Source organism: Dunckerocampus dactyliophorus, chromosome 2 (assembly GCF_027744805.1).
Source record: "Dunckerocampus dactyliophorus isolate RoL2022-P2 chromosome 2, RoL_Ddac_1.1, whole genome shotgun sequence".
NCBI lineage: Eukaryota > Metazoa > Chordata > Actinopteri > Syngnathiformes > Syngnathidae > Dunckerocampus > Dunckerocampus dactyliophorus.
In genome coordinates, this window is record NC_072820.1 from 48,922,268 (window position 1) to 48,937,389 (window position 15,122).

Consider the following 15,122-nt stretch of genomic DNA (forward strand, 5'->3'; position numbering starts at 1 on the left):
GTGTATAGTGTAGTGTATTTGTAGTGTAGTGTATAGTGTAGTGTAGTGTATAATGTCGTGTAGTGTATAGTGTCGTACAGTGTGTAGTGTAGTGTATAGTGTAGTGTAGTGTATCGTGTCGTGCAGTGTATAGCGTAGTGTATAGTGTAGTGTAGTGTATTTGTAGTGTAGTGTATAGTGTAGTGTAGTGTATAGTGTAGTGTAGTGTATTTGTAGTGTAGTGTATAGTGTAGTGTAGTGTATAGTGTCGTGTATAGTGTCGTGTAGTGTATTTGTAGTGTAGTGTATAGTGTACTGTAGTGTAGTGTATTTGTAGTGTAGTGTATAGTGTAGTGTAGTGTATAGTGTCGTGTAGTGTGTCGTGTTGTGTAGTGTATAGTGTCATGCAGTGTATAGTGTAGTGTCGTGTATAGTGTAGTGTAGTGTATAGTGTCGTGTAGTGTATAGTGTAGTGTAGTGTACAGTGTCGTGTAGTGTATAGTGTATAGTGTAGTGTAGTGTATAGTGTAGTGTAGTATATAGTGTCGTGTAGTGGATAGTGTCGTGTAGTGTATAGTGTCATGTCGTGTATAGTGTAGTGTAGTGTAGTGTGTAGTGTAGTGTAGTGTATAGTGTAGTGTATAGTGTCGTGTAGTGTATATTGTAGTGTAGTGTATAGTGTCGTGTAGTGTATAGTGTAGTGTAGCGTATAGTGTCGTGTAGCGTATAGTGTAGTGTAGCGTATAGTGTAGTGTAACGTATAGTGTCGTGTAGCGTATAGTGTCGTGTAGTGTATAGTGTTGTGTAGTGTATGAAGTAGTGTAGTGTATAGTGTAGTGTAGTGTATTTGTAGTGTAGTGTATTTGTAGTGTAGTGTATAGTGTAGTGTAGTGTATAGTGTAGTGTAGTGTATTTGTAGTGTAGTGTATAGTGTAGTGTAGTGTATAGTGTAGTGTAGTGTATTTGTAGTGTAGTGTATAGTGTCGTATATTGTGTCATGTCGTGTAGTGTATAGTGTAGTGTCGTGTAGTGTATAGTGTAGTGTAGCGTATAGTGTCGTGTAGCGTATAGTGTCGTGTAGCGTATAGTGTTGTGTAGTGTATAGTGTAGTGTAGTGTATTTGTAGTGTAGTGTATAGTGTCGTGTAGCGTATAGTGTCGTGTAGCGTATAGTGTAGTGTAGCGTATAGTGTCGTGTAGCGTATAGTGTAGTGTAGCGTATAGTGTAGTGTAACGTATAGTGTCGTGTAGCGTATAGTGTCGTGTAGTGTATAGTGTTGTGTAGTGTATAGAGTAGTGTAGTGTATAGTGTAGTGTAGTGTATTTGTAGTGTAGTGTATAGTGTAGTGTAGTGTATAGTGTAGTGTAGTGTATTTGTAGTGTAGTGTATAGTGTCGTGCAGTGTATAGTGTAGTGTAGTGTATAGTGTAGTGTAGTGTATTTGTAGTGTAGTGTATAGTGTAGTGTAGTGTATAGTGTAGTGTAGTGTATTTGTAGTGTAGTGTATAGTGTCGTATATTGTGTAGTGTCGTGTAGTGTATAGTGTAGTGTAGCGTATAGTGTCGTGTAGCGTATAGTGTTGTGTAGCGTATAGTGTAGTGTAGCGTATAGTGTCGTGTAGCGTATAGTGTAGTGTAGCGTATAGTGTAGTGTAACGTATAGTGTCGTGTAGTGTATAGTGTCGTGTAGTGTATAGTGTTGTGTAGTGTATAGAGTAGTGTAGTGTATAGCGTAGTGTAGTGTATTTGTAGTGTAGTGTATAGTGTAGTGTAGTGTATTTGTAGTGTAGTGTATAGTGTAGTGTAGTGTATAGTGTAGTGTAGTGTATTTGTAGTGTAGTGTATAGTGTCGTATAGTGTGTAGTGTCGTGTAGTGTATAATGTAGTGTAGTGTAGTGTATAGTGTAGTGTAGTGTATAGTGTAGTGTAGTGTATAGTGTCGTGTAGTGTATAGTGTAGTGTAGTGTATGGTATATAGTGTAGTGTAGTGTATAGTGTAGTGTAGTGTAGTGTATGGTGTCGTGTAGTGTATAGTGTAGTGTAGTGTATAGTGTTGTGTAGTGTATAGTGTCGTGTAGTGTATAGTGTAGTGTAGTTTATAGTGTCGTGTCGTGTATAGTGTAGTGTAGTGAATAGTGTAGTGTAGTGTAGTGTATAGTGTAGTGTAGTGTATAGTGTAGTGTTGTGTATAGTGTAGTGTATAGTGTAGTGTAGTGTATAGTGTCGTGTAGTGTATAGTGTAGTGTAGTGTATAGTGTCGTGTAATGTATAGTGTAGTGTAGTGTACAGTGTAGTGTAGTGTACAGTGTAGTGTCGTGTAGTGTATAGTGTAATGTAGTGTATAGTGTAGTGTAGTGTATAGTATATAGTGTAGTGTAGTGTATAGTGTAGTGTAGTGTAGTGTATGGTGTTGTGTAGTGTATAGTGTAGTGTAGTGTATAGTGTAGTGTATAGTGTAGTGTAGTGTAGTGTATGGTGTTGTGTAGTGTATAGTGTAGTGTAGTGTATAGTGTAGTGTAGTGTACAGTGTAGTGTAGTGTATAGTGTTGTGTAGTGTATAGTGTATATCAGTAGTGCATTTCAAAAGATGGCAGAAAGAATAGAGTATTTAAACGATTAGTAGTAGTTCTGAAGTAAGGGAGATGTTGCGAGATAACCATTTGGAGCTGAACCCGCTCAACACTGTGGACATGACAGTGGAGTTCAGGAGAAACCCCCCTGTACTCCCCCCTCACAATCATCAACAGCACAGTGCCTAATGTGGACGCCTTCAGGTTTCTGGCAACCACAATATCTCAAGACCTCCCACGTAGACACTTTACGTAAGAAGGCCCAGCAGAGGTTGTACTTCCTCCGGCAACTCAGGAAGTTCAATCTGCCCCAGGGGCTGCTGAGCCACTTCTACACTGCAATCATTCAGTCTGTTCTGTGCACTTCCATCACTGTCTGTTTTGGATCTGCAACCAAACAGGACAGGAACAGAATACAGAGGACCATCAAATCTGCAGAAAAAATAATTGGAGCCAACCTTCCCTCCATATGTGACCTCCGGGGCCAGGAAGCGGATGGGGGAACATCACCTCAGACCCCTCATACTCGCTCACACACCGTACAGAGCACTGTACGTCAAAACAACCAAGCACAGAGATACTTTCTTCCCCCGTGTACACTATGGATCGGGATGAGTCTCTCTGTATAATTTCCATGTTTTGCATTGCACCCAAGCAGCAAGTCACATTCAGCCTCTTCAAAAACAAAAAAAGAAGCAATTTACTTAAGTAATATCTGTAAACATGGATTAGGTTTGTGTGTGTGGCCCATCTGTGTCGTTGGTTCGCACTGGGCCAAGATGAGCGGTAGTAAAAGTGTTCAGAGCTCAGTGGCTCAATATTTAAAGAAGGCTGCCAAGGCCTGAAATTCTCACTTCTCTCTAGATGGCATTTGCCTGCTGCGGGTTGATGCGAAGGACTCAGCCACCATGACGGGGGAGGGATGAAGGACACACTCGGCTGCTGGGGTATCATCTGGAACAGCAAGTGACAGCCACAACCGCAGGTTTTACAAACACCCCCGCTTTTTACACCAGTTTGCTGGTTTTTACAAACTAAATCTAAAGTTGGTGCGCTCGTGTTCACAGCACGGGGGTCAGAGTTGTGTGAGGGTCCGTGCGCGCTGAGAGCCGTGGGCTGTTTGCATATTTTCAAAATGTAACATTACATTTATTTATTCACATTTATATATCACATTTAGATCTAGATTTAACATTTGATTTTAATGTTTATATTTAGATGTAATATTTACATTTATTAACATTTGGAATTAGCTTTACAATTTAGCTTTCGATGAAATATTAAGATTTATCACTTAGATTTAGATTTACCACTAAGAGTCACCATTTAATTTCCACCTCAAATGTGAAGAAAGGGAAGCTAAATATTAAAAATATATCTGCTAAAAAAGTGTGATGGAATTTTTTTGTTGTGTTAGCCCTTTGGTGAAATGACATTTTAAATATACACAATAACAAAAATGGTAAAGGGATACGTCATTTACTTTCTGAAAATGTACAACTAAAACTATTCTCTATGAAATGTAGTTTTTGTTGTTTTGAACAGATTAATTGGATTTACATACTTTTTTTTATCAATGGGAAACATTGCTTCGGCTTTTGGACATTTCCGTTTTCGTCAGACCTTTTTAAGCAAATTAATAACAAAAATCGAGGTACAACTGTGTATATATGTATATATATATATATATATATAAATATATATATATATAGATACACTGCTCAAAAAATTAAAGGAACAGTTGGAAAACACATCAGATCTAAACTGGGGGGAAAATGATGTTGAATATGTTTCCTGATAATAAGTGGGTGATGTATTAGTAACAAAATGATGACACATCATTTGATAGAAATGAAAATGATCACCCTAGTAGTTTGTGTGGCCCCCACGTGCTTGTACGCATGCCTGACAACGTGGGGGCATGCTCCTAATGAGACTACGGATGGTGTCCTGGGGGATCTCCTCCCAGATCTGGACCAGGGCATCCATGAGCTCCTGGACAGTCTGAGGAGCAACCTGGTGGCGCCGGATGGACCTAAACATAATGTCCCAGAGGTGTTCTATTGGGTTTAGTTCAGGTGAACGTGGGGGCCAGTCATATACAGTATATCTATATGGCCCTGTGTGAAAAAGTGATTGCCCCCCCCCCTTTCTGTGAAAACCTAACTGAGATTAATTGAGATCTATGAGTGTGGAAAAGGATATAAAGCAATTTCTAAAGTTTTGGGACTCCAGCAAACCACAGTGAGAGCCATTATCCACAAATGGCCAACAAATGGAACAGTGTTGAACCGTCCCAGGAGGGGCCGGCCAACCAAAATGACCACAAAAGAGCAGTGATGACTCACAAAAGGCCCCACAACAACATCCAAAGAACTGCAGGTCTCACTTGCCTCAGTTAAGGTCAGTGTTCATGACTCCACCATAAGAAAGACACTGGGCAAAAACGGCCTGCATGGCAGAGTTCCAAGACCAAAACCACTGCTGAACAAAAAGAACATTAAGGCTATTTTGCCAGAAAACATCTTGATGATCCCCAAGACCTTTGGGAAAATACTCTGTGGTCTTTTTGGAAGGTGTGTGTCCCATTACATCTGGCGTAAAAGTAACGCCGCATTTCAGAAAAAGAACATCATAGCAACAGTAAAATATGGTGGTGGTAGTGTGATGGTCTTCAGGATCTGGAAGACTTGCTGTGATGAATGGAAGCATGAATTGTGCTGAAGGAGAATGTCCGGCCATCTGTTGGTGACCTCAAGCTGAAAGCAACTTGGGTTCTGCAGCAGGACAATGATCCAAAACAAAGTCCACCTCTGAATGGATGAAGAAAAACTAAATGAAAAAACAAAATTCTGCAAAGATTAGTGGGTCAAATTCCTCCCCAGCGCTGGAAGAGACTCATTGCAAGTTATGACAAACGCTTGATTGCAGTTGTTGCTGCTAAGGGGGCCCAACCAGTTATTAGCTTTAGGGGGTTATAGACTGCAGCCATCACATTTTCTGATATTTCGCTCCAGCTAGATGTACGGGCACGAGTGTCACAATGTTATAGAGGAAAATGGCGGCTCGAAAATGAATGGACTTGGATTGAACAAGGACACTGAACTGCACCTTTTTTTTATGAGGAATCCAAAGTCATTTAACTTCTGTCGCACAATGTTGTGGGTGTTTTATGGGTCGGCAGAGGCCAGTGGGTTCCTGTTTGATGACGTGCTTGGCCAGCATATTGAGGTCAGTGGACGGTGACAGACACGGAAGTCAGTGAGGCTAATAATGTCGGAGGAGGAGTTGGGTTCTCTACTTTAGTATCAGAAGGATTGTGTTAATGAACATAGTCATATTAGACACACAGGCAAAATGAATGAGATGCAATACAAGCTACGTATGAGCTGATAAGCTGCAGGGGTGTCCAAACTTTTTCCAGCGAGGGCCACCTTGTTAAAAATGAAGTCAGTTGTAAAGCAACACAGGTAGATATGCTCGTAATGTAGCTGAACAATCATATTATTAGTATGAACTTCAGTCTTAGCTCTTTTTTTCCCCTGTTTTTGCTGTTGTCTTTATAAATTTTCCACATTTTCTTCTTAGATAATCTTTGTACATTTTTTCTTGTAATATTATGACTTTATTTCCATAATATTTTGACTTCATTCCCATATTATAACTTTTTCCTTACCTAATTTTCCAAAAATGACAACTTTATTTTGTTATATTATGGCTTAAATTATTATTTTTTTTTAATTGACTATTTCAACTCTATTCTAATAAAATTACATACGTAATTTTTCTTCATATTACAAATTCATTCTTGGAAAAATACAACATTTTTCTCTTAATATTTAAATGTTCATAAAGTCTCATAAAATTAAAGCTTCTTAATCCATTTCTGCTGTTGTTTATTTTTTCATTTTCCAGCTATTTTAACTTCCTTCTTGTACATTTTTTTGTGTAACATTATTACTTTATTCCCATCCCATAGAGCTTTTTCCCCAACCTAATTTTCCAAAAATGTTCCAAAATGTTGTTTGTTTCTTGTAATATTATAACTTAAAAAGCCCCCAACATATTTTTTTCTTGAATATTTCAACTGTATGCTACTAAAAGTACATTATTTTTTTGGTACAACTGGCCTACAGCCAATGGTTGGACCCCAATGCAGAGAAGAAACCAAGGTGTAGAGAAAAAGTTTAATACAAAAAGACACACAAAAATGAGAACAAAAAGCGCTGCTGGAAAAAACCAAGCAGGCAATAAATACTAGAAACTAAACAGGAACAAAAAGTACTGCTGGAAAAAAGCCAAGCAGGGAAGTAATGCTAATACTCCACAGAACAAAAAGTGCTGCTGGAAAAGCCACGCTGAAACAAGGAGAGCAAACGAACAGAAATTATTCTGATAAAACTACAGCTTTTTCCCTAACCTAATTTTCCAAAAATTACAACTATGTTTTTTATAATATTACAGCTTAAAAAATATATAATTTAACATTTTAACACTTTAACATTTCGACTACGGCGTTCCCTCGCTCTATCACAGTTCACCTTTCGTGGATTGGTTGTTTCGCTGAATTTTTTTAGTGCTTCTTTTTTTTTTTTATTGCAGGCATGAACACTGTTACAGGCCGAGCCTGGCCCTTTAAGAAGAACTGCATTGTGGGAAGTTCAGCGTCTCTCGTCTGTCTGCACCGCCCATTGTTTTCTGTGTCTTGATTGGCTGTAGACCGTCGTCAATCAATCTCCTTCGTGCCACCCTGCCATGTCTCTGTGTCATCTTGCCAGCTTGTAAATGAATCTTCGGTTCGAAGGAGGAGTACTGCAGCAAAATGTTTTCACAAGGATACAAGCGAGGCACGGTCACAGGAGTGAAATACGCGTAAGTGACTTAATCATTTCCTGTGTCCGACCTGTAGGTTGATCATTAAAATTCAAATGCTTTGAGCTTTTTTGAGAGTGTTTATACAAGAGAGAAATGTGAGAAAATGTTATTACCTGTCTGGGAAAGGTATATAAAATGTATGGCGAGGGGTTTTACACCCTTAAAACTAAAATGAAAAAATGAATTTGGCTACTTCGCAGCTTTCACTTATTGCAGGTTATCTTGGGAACCTATCCCTGCGATAAACGAGGGAACACTGTACATGCTACTAAAATGATGTTATTTTTCCTTATAATATTACGATGTTATTTTTTTGTAAAGTTACGACCTTTTCTCATTAGATTACAACCTTTTTCTCGTAATAGTTTGACTTTATTCTTGTACAGTTACTGCTGATTTTTCAGTTTTTTTTTTTTTCTTGTTAAATTATAATTTTACCCTTCGGGCCACGCCCTGTTTTAAGCTATATACTAAATGAATTCCTACCCCAAGCAGAAGTTCAGGATAACGCCTCTGAAAGATAAATGGCTGTTATTCAAGGCAGCGTCCGTCATTCGCTTCGATTCCATCACTTGTAAATATCAGAGGCCATCTGTGTAAGCAGACCAACGCCTTTTGATATCAAGTAGGTAAACAAAAAGTGTATTCATGAGCTCCCAAGGTTTGGATGATTTGAGTATGCATCATTTAATACGGCCCGCTGTGAATTGTAACCGTTATTGCCGACTGCATTCTATTAGGCCGCGAGGAAGCATCACGCTAATTGGATTACCCCCGTGACAAGTGATGGCAATCACAGCGTTGAATACGTTACTGCGGCGTCTTCCTGTATTTCCTTTCTCTGCTCCACTGATTCACGGCCCATGTCTGGCATTTTGCCTCATCAAAGCAGAGACTGCGGTTAAAGATGCTGTATGTGTCACGGCGGACAAGGCATCCCGCCCACTCCAAACCACACTGGCCGAGCAGAAGAAGTGCATCAGTGCTTCTTCCACAGACAAGAAAATCATTCCTGCCTTTGGCCGTCAGACTTTTCCTCCACTGCGCTGTCAGCGACTCAGCTCAGTTAATAGACCAGCACATTTGGACTTATCTCGCTCCAGTAAGCTGCTTCATACCTCATAATTTATCTTTCATGTTCTGGTGGTACCAGAATGTACTCCGCACTGCAGAAGTAGCTCTCAGAAGTGTGCAAGGACTGAAGAGTGCAGATCTTTATTACTTATTGCATCGTTTTTGGACAATGAGTTTCATTTAGTAAGAAGGGGGAATTAGAATGAATTAGGACAAAACACACAGCAAGTAGCGTCTTTTCTCTCAAGACCTAATCTTGACCTTAATTGGCTCGTGGTAGTCGTCTGCATTTGCTGTAGCCACAAATGTATTTTCACTAAAGGTTTTCGATACTGACAAACTGTTGTGGACTGGAGAGATGTGCGAGTCATGAACGAGTCTTTTAAAACCTGTGAGTTTTTTTTTATACTAAACTCAGGACTCACAGTGCTCGTTTCCGTTAACTCCTTCACTTACTCGCCATTGCTACCGCTAGCTAAATTAAAAAAGGAAACCATGCAGGACTCGAGCTTCACTTATTCAAGGGTATTCAACGAAGACTCAAGTTTCACCGACTCACAGGTGCTCGACGAAGACTCAAGTTTCGCTGGCTTACGGGTGCGTGACGAAGACTTGAGTTCCGTCGGCTCACGGGTGCTTGACAAGGACTCGGCATTCACTGACTCTCAGGTTCCTGATGAAGATTCAAGTATCACTACATCAGGTTTCATTGACTCGTACATGCTCGACAAAGACTTGAGTTTCACTGACTCATGGGCACTCAACAAACGCTCCAGTTTCGACAAAACCTCAAGTTTCACTGACTCATGGGCTCTCAACAAAGCCTTGGGTTTCATTGGCTCATGGGTGCTTAGCAAAGACGCGGGTTTCATTGGCTCATGGGTGATCGACAAAGATTCCAGTTTCACTAACTAATGGGTGCTTGATGAAGACTCGGGTTTTACTGACTCATGGGTACTTGGTAAAGACTCAAGTTTAACCCGCTCATGAGTACTTGACGAAGACTTCAGTTTCACTGACTCACGGGTGCTCGACGAAGGCTTGGGTTTCACTTGCTCACGGGAACTCGACAAAGACTCCAGTTTAACTGACTCATGGGTGCTCGACAAAGACGCGGGTTTCACCGGCTCATGGGTAATTGATAAAGATTCCAGTTTCACTGGCTAATGGGTGCTTGATGAAAACTCGGGTTTTACTGACTCACAGGTACTTGAGAAAGACTCGAGTTTCACTCACTCACGAGTACACGAAGACTTCAGTCTCACTGACTCATGGGTGCTTGACGAAGGCTTGGGTTTCACTGGCTCACGGGTACTGGGCAAAGACTCGAGTTTCACCGACTCATGGATGCTCGACGAAGACTTGAGTTTTGCTGGTTCACGACAAAGACTGGAGTTTCACTAACTCACGGGCACTCAACAAACACTTGAGTTTCAATGAAGACTCGGGTTTCACCGATTCACAAGTACTCTATGACAACTTGAGTTTCACTGACTCACGGGGACTCAATGAACACTGGAGTTTCACTGACTCACAGGTACTTGAAGAAGATTCCAGTTTCGCTGACTCACGGGCACCTGAAGAAGATTTGTGTTTCACTGACTCATTAGTACTCGACCGAGACTCGGGTTTCACAGATTCGTGTGTGTTCGTCGCACACCTACAGCTACATCTTGCAACTTGTAAATTCACGTTGGCGAGTGACTCACAAGAAGTGGGTATCCGATCGCTCGTGGACTGACTGTTGAAGCACTTAAGACACTTAATAAAATGACTCTGAGATACGTGTTACAAAATAAGCCACTATTTTGCTGTCGGGAAGATGTAAAAACATGCCATTCGTTCATGTCTCGAGTAAAGACGACCACGTAAACAATCAATGAATCAAAGCTAGATGGAGATCTCAGGAAAAAACACCACATTCTTGCGCTGACTGAATGAAACAGAGCGCTGCTTCATGCTGCTTCGACTAATCCATGTTTGCTTTTCTGCAGATGCACACTGCAATTTTGGATGACAAAACTGTCTGTTTTTAGATATAATACAACGTCCTGACACACACGCAGATGCAACGTGTGTCGGTGCTGTAAGAGTATTAGAACGACTGTGGTTCTCTCACGCTCTGGGAAAAGCCATTTTAGAGGCTGGTAAAAAAAATGCATCAATAATTCAATCCATTATATCTTTTATGTCAGCTCATACAAAAATCAATTCCCTTGCGTAGAAGAGGAGAAATGAAAACAGATAGAAAAAAAACCATCAGCAGCAGAAGAACCAGGATCTCCTGCTAGCGTCCGCTGATGGATCACAGGTCCAGACAGGTCCAGATCACATATCCAGATAATAAAAAAAAAAATCCTCCATGCATTTTTTATCTTGTTTGAAAACATACCTCAGTGCTGATGAAATCGTGTCTGGCTTCTTGTCTTTTCGTTACACAATAGCGTGGACAAATGCCCTTGAATTTTTAGTAGCAAAGACAAACCGCATTCATATCGCCAACGGCGTTTCATTCAGACTCTGAACTGTTCTTTCCAGCTTCGAAAAATCATTGTGATGCAGGCTGACTGTACACATCGTGTATTGTGACCTATTTAACACAACGTACTACTACCGACGCACAAAAAGTTAAAGCCAACAGTGCTCATCTGCAGGCTGCTCGGGGCGGCTGCTGGGCCTGATTCTTTATTACTGTTATAATTAATATTTCTCATGGATCATTTTCTGGCTTTTAAATCAATTATGGAGCTCTCTAATCAGCATAAAGCGCCTGCAGGTACGCGATACTGCTAGGCATTTCTGCTCATAACGTCAAGGTGTGCGTTAAGCACTAAAGGTGGTTAGTGTACTTACATTGGACAACACTGGACGCACAGATACACAGCGGATCCAGCAAATATGTGTGTTTTTGGTCTTTTTTGTTTTTTTTATTTATTTTTTTTCCGAAAATAGTTTTTTTTTCAGCAAAAATTCACCAAAAGTCGGTAATAATTAAAAAATACAGTATACACGCACCACAGTTAGAAAGCCCGCAATTTTTGACACGTTTATGCCTTTATGCTTCACTGATACCTTGTTTTGTCAATCGTTGCGATTTCGCTGTTTGTTTGCCGATCCCTGGAGTTGTGTGCCGAGACACAGAATTTGTGTGGCTACAGAAGCACGAGCTTCGACAGTCAATCCTGCCTCAAAACCTGCAGCGAAGAGAACACAAGTTAATCATGTGTCAACTGTTACTGGAATTACAGGCAGAGCTAGCCTGATGACCAGGCTAAAGGCTACACCGTGACTCCAGTTCCATCTGTTCATCCATCATCTTATATTATCATTCATTAGTGGTGAGTGCCTATACATGTCATTCTTAGCAATTAGTAGGGGAGAACGTCAAGGGAGAATGTCAGCGTCATTTCTCAAAAAAATATATTTTTTTATGAATGAACCAACTCGTTGGGGGTCCCGTAACCCCCGATCTACTGTAAAATGGTAAAATTTGATTGTCGCCCTCAGAGGTACATTTGCGGTTTTCACCGTTCGTTGGGGTTCCCGTAACCCCCGATCAACCGTATAACAGTAAAATTTGATTGTCACCCTCAGAGGTACATTTTTGTCCCCTCTGTACTGTCATAATAGTATGGTGGGAGGGGGCAACACCACTTTAGTAGCATAATGTTGAAATATTAAAGAAAAAAGTTGTAATTTTTTGGAAATGCAAACAAAACAATAAAAAAAGTTTAATTTTTGGGAAAAATAAGTTGCAGAAACAGTTATAATGTTACAAGAATAAAGTCAAAATATTAGGGGAATAAAGTCATAATTATGAGAAGAACATTTACAAGAAGAAAGTTGAAATAGAGCTGTAATTTTATGAGAATAACGTTAAAAAATAAAAATAAATTGTCTTCTAATATTTTTACGAGAATAAACTTGTAATATTTTGACCAAAAATAATGCCATTTTAGTAGCATGGGGTTGAAATATGAAAGAAAAAACATGTTCTTTTTTTAAAAGTCATGATATTATGAGAAAGAAACAAAACAAAATAAAGTTGTCATTTTTGGAAAACCAGGTTGGGAAAAAAGAAAGTTCTGGAAAATAAAAAAAAAAAAAACAACAGCAAAAACGGGGAAAAAAAGAGCGAAGACCAAAGTTCATCCTAATAATACGCGCTTTCAGCGATACTACAAAGCTGAGATGTAGTTTTTTCTTGAACCATATATAACCTCTCGTGTTACTTTCCAAAATATCAACGTGACAAAGTTGCATCCTTTCATTTTTCATCATGTGGCCCTCGCTGGAAAAAGTTTGGACACCCCTGATCCACAGCAACTGAACGTCAGACTCAGAAATATGACAAAATATATTTGCTGTGATTATTCCATCTATGATGACATAGAATCTCATAATTTCAGCATAATGCCAAGAAAGGGGGGGTCGGGGGTGTGGTTGGGACTCAAAGACAGTTATAAGATTTACGGCCAACTAACACAGAAGCAGTGAGGAAGGAAGGTCAGAGTAATGCTGCGGGACAACAGAAGCAACGCTCTGAAATGACGACTCTACATTTGATCAAAATGAGGGTGATAAGAGATTGTGTGACTGCTGAAAGCCTTCATTCACACATTTAATATTCTGATCGGCCATTTTTCTTCTTATTCCTTCTCCACTTCTTAACCAACGTAAACAAATCCAACATCAAAATGTTCAGCTCACTCGGGACAAGTGTCGGACTTTTCAAAATACTCCCACATTTAGCGCAGTTTCATATTTTCCGTGAAAATGTTCCCGTTGAAAATGAATGGGCATCATACTAAGAGGTCTTTTTAATATTTACAAAATATTTGTCCCACCGTATTTCATGATAAAAGCCTAAAAAATAAAAAATTTTGGTAAAATAACGCCTCTCTGAGGCATCAACCAGGTAGTTTTATGCTTCCTATTTGGATTCACTTCGGGATTATTATTTGTCCCCGCTCATCTAACCACAGTGACCGAGACAACAGCAAAGCCAGTGTGTTTATCCGGATCAAGTCAAATCCATGACAATCCATGCATCCATGACAACCATTGTTGGAGAGGTTTTGGTGGACACACACTGACAGCACATCATAAGGAGAAAGGCTATCCGTTTGCTCTGCAAAGCCAGTGGAGTATAATTATATCGCCACTGAACGTGCAAGAAAGCTGTATTGTACAATTTGAGCTGTGACAGAAAAAAAAGAGCTGTCCACGGGCTTTTTTCAGCTTTTTGCCAAATGTTCTTCTTTAGTCAATGCTGTTAGTCTGCAGTGGCGGTGTTATTGTTGCACACGCAATGCCCTTTTGAAATAGCGACACAAATGAAATGTCAGTCGTAACAGCTCTCTGTGGCCGGCCCATGATGGATTCGCTGCCAGGTGTTGCCGTGTCTAATAAAGAGTGCACTTATAGTCGTAAATTATACTGGAATTAACACCTAAAGCACTCACGCCGTAAACACAACACATGAAAGACAGTAAGGAAACAATGCAATATAATTCATAAAAAGAGGGAACAACTTGTTGCAAGGGAGGGGGTGAAAGCTTATCGGGAGGAGAAAGTTTCAGTCATGAATACACTGTTTAGTTATCACTGTCCATTACATACAGTAGGAGGAGATCTTTACCCTTGATGATGGTCGCAGCGCTTGAGCTTGTTGGTCGGTCCACCTCTCTACTGAGCGTTCTACGATATCTAATTTCACTTCACTTTTCACTTTCACTTTCTTTCACACGCGGCTACCGGAAGAAACTGCCTCATCTTTGGGAGGCAAAATCCACCACAAAACCTACTTGTATGTAAATTAAAAGATGCAGGAGTCCACTTTGATACATTTTGTGCATTAAAAAAATATTGCAATATCTAACAATGTATCTCATTGATAACACATTCAATTTTACATATTTTTTAAAATTTTTAAATAATTTTTTAAGGATGTCCCAATCCAATATTGATATCGGATATCGGGCCAATATCAGCAAAACAATCTCAGATCTCCGATATTGACACTCTGATACACTCCAGCGCATCTATCCAGCAGCAATCACGACAACAGTGTTTGCTAGCGTGCTAACAAAGTTGCAAGGACCAGGTGTAACGTGACACAATGAATGGACATACTACTAGATGGTGCAGAACTGTACCAGACTACTTTATATCGCACTGCAGAATTGTTCCAGAGATGGGACACACGATGCATGATGATGATTCTGACTTGCAAAGAGCACTTACATACGTTTCTTGAACAGGTGTACGTCAGCTTGACTAACAGCCCACTATGTGTAAACACACACGTGCAAGACTTTATGGCATGTCTGTTCAACTTGACAGCCGTACTTTTACTCAGAGTTCAGTCTGCAGAGAACATTCTGTGTATAGCTTCCCAGGTACAGAGAAAGTACAGCAGTAAAAAGACGTGGTAAACCTTGCCATGCACAGGTTTCCCATGGTGGCGCAGAACTGGGGAAGTGTAATACGACCAAACTCAGCTCATCACTCATTTTTAGAGGGCTAAAAATGGCCTCCCGGCCACACATTGTACATCCAAAAATACAGGATATTAAAATACAGGAATCCTGGAAATGAAAGAGTACAAACAAAGTCACACACAT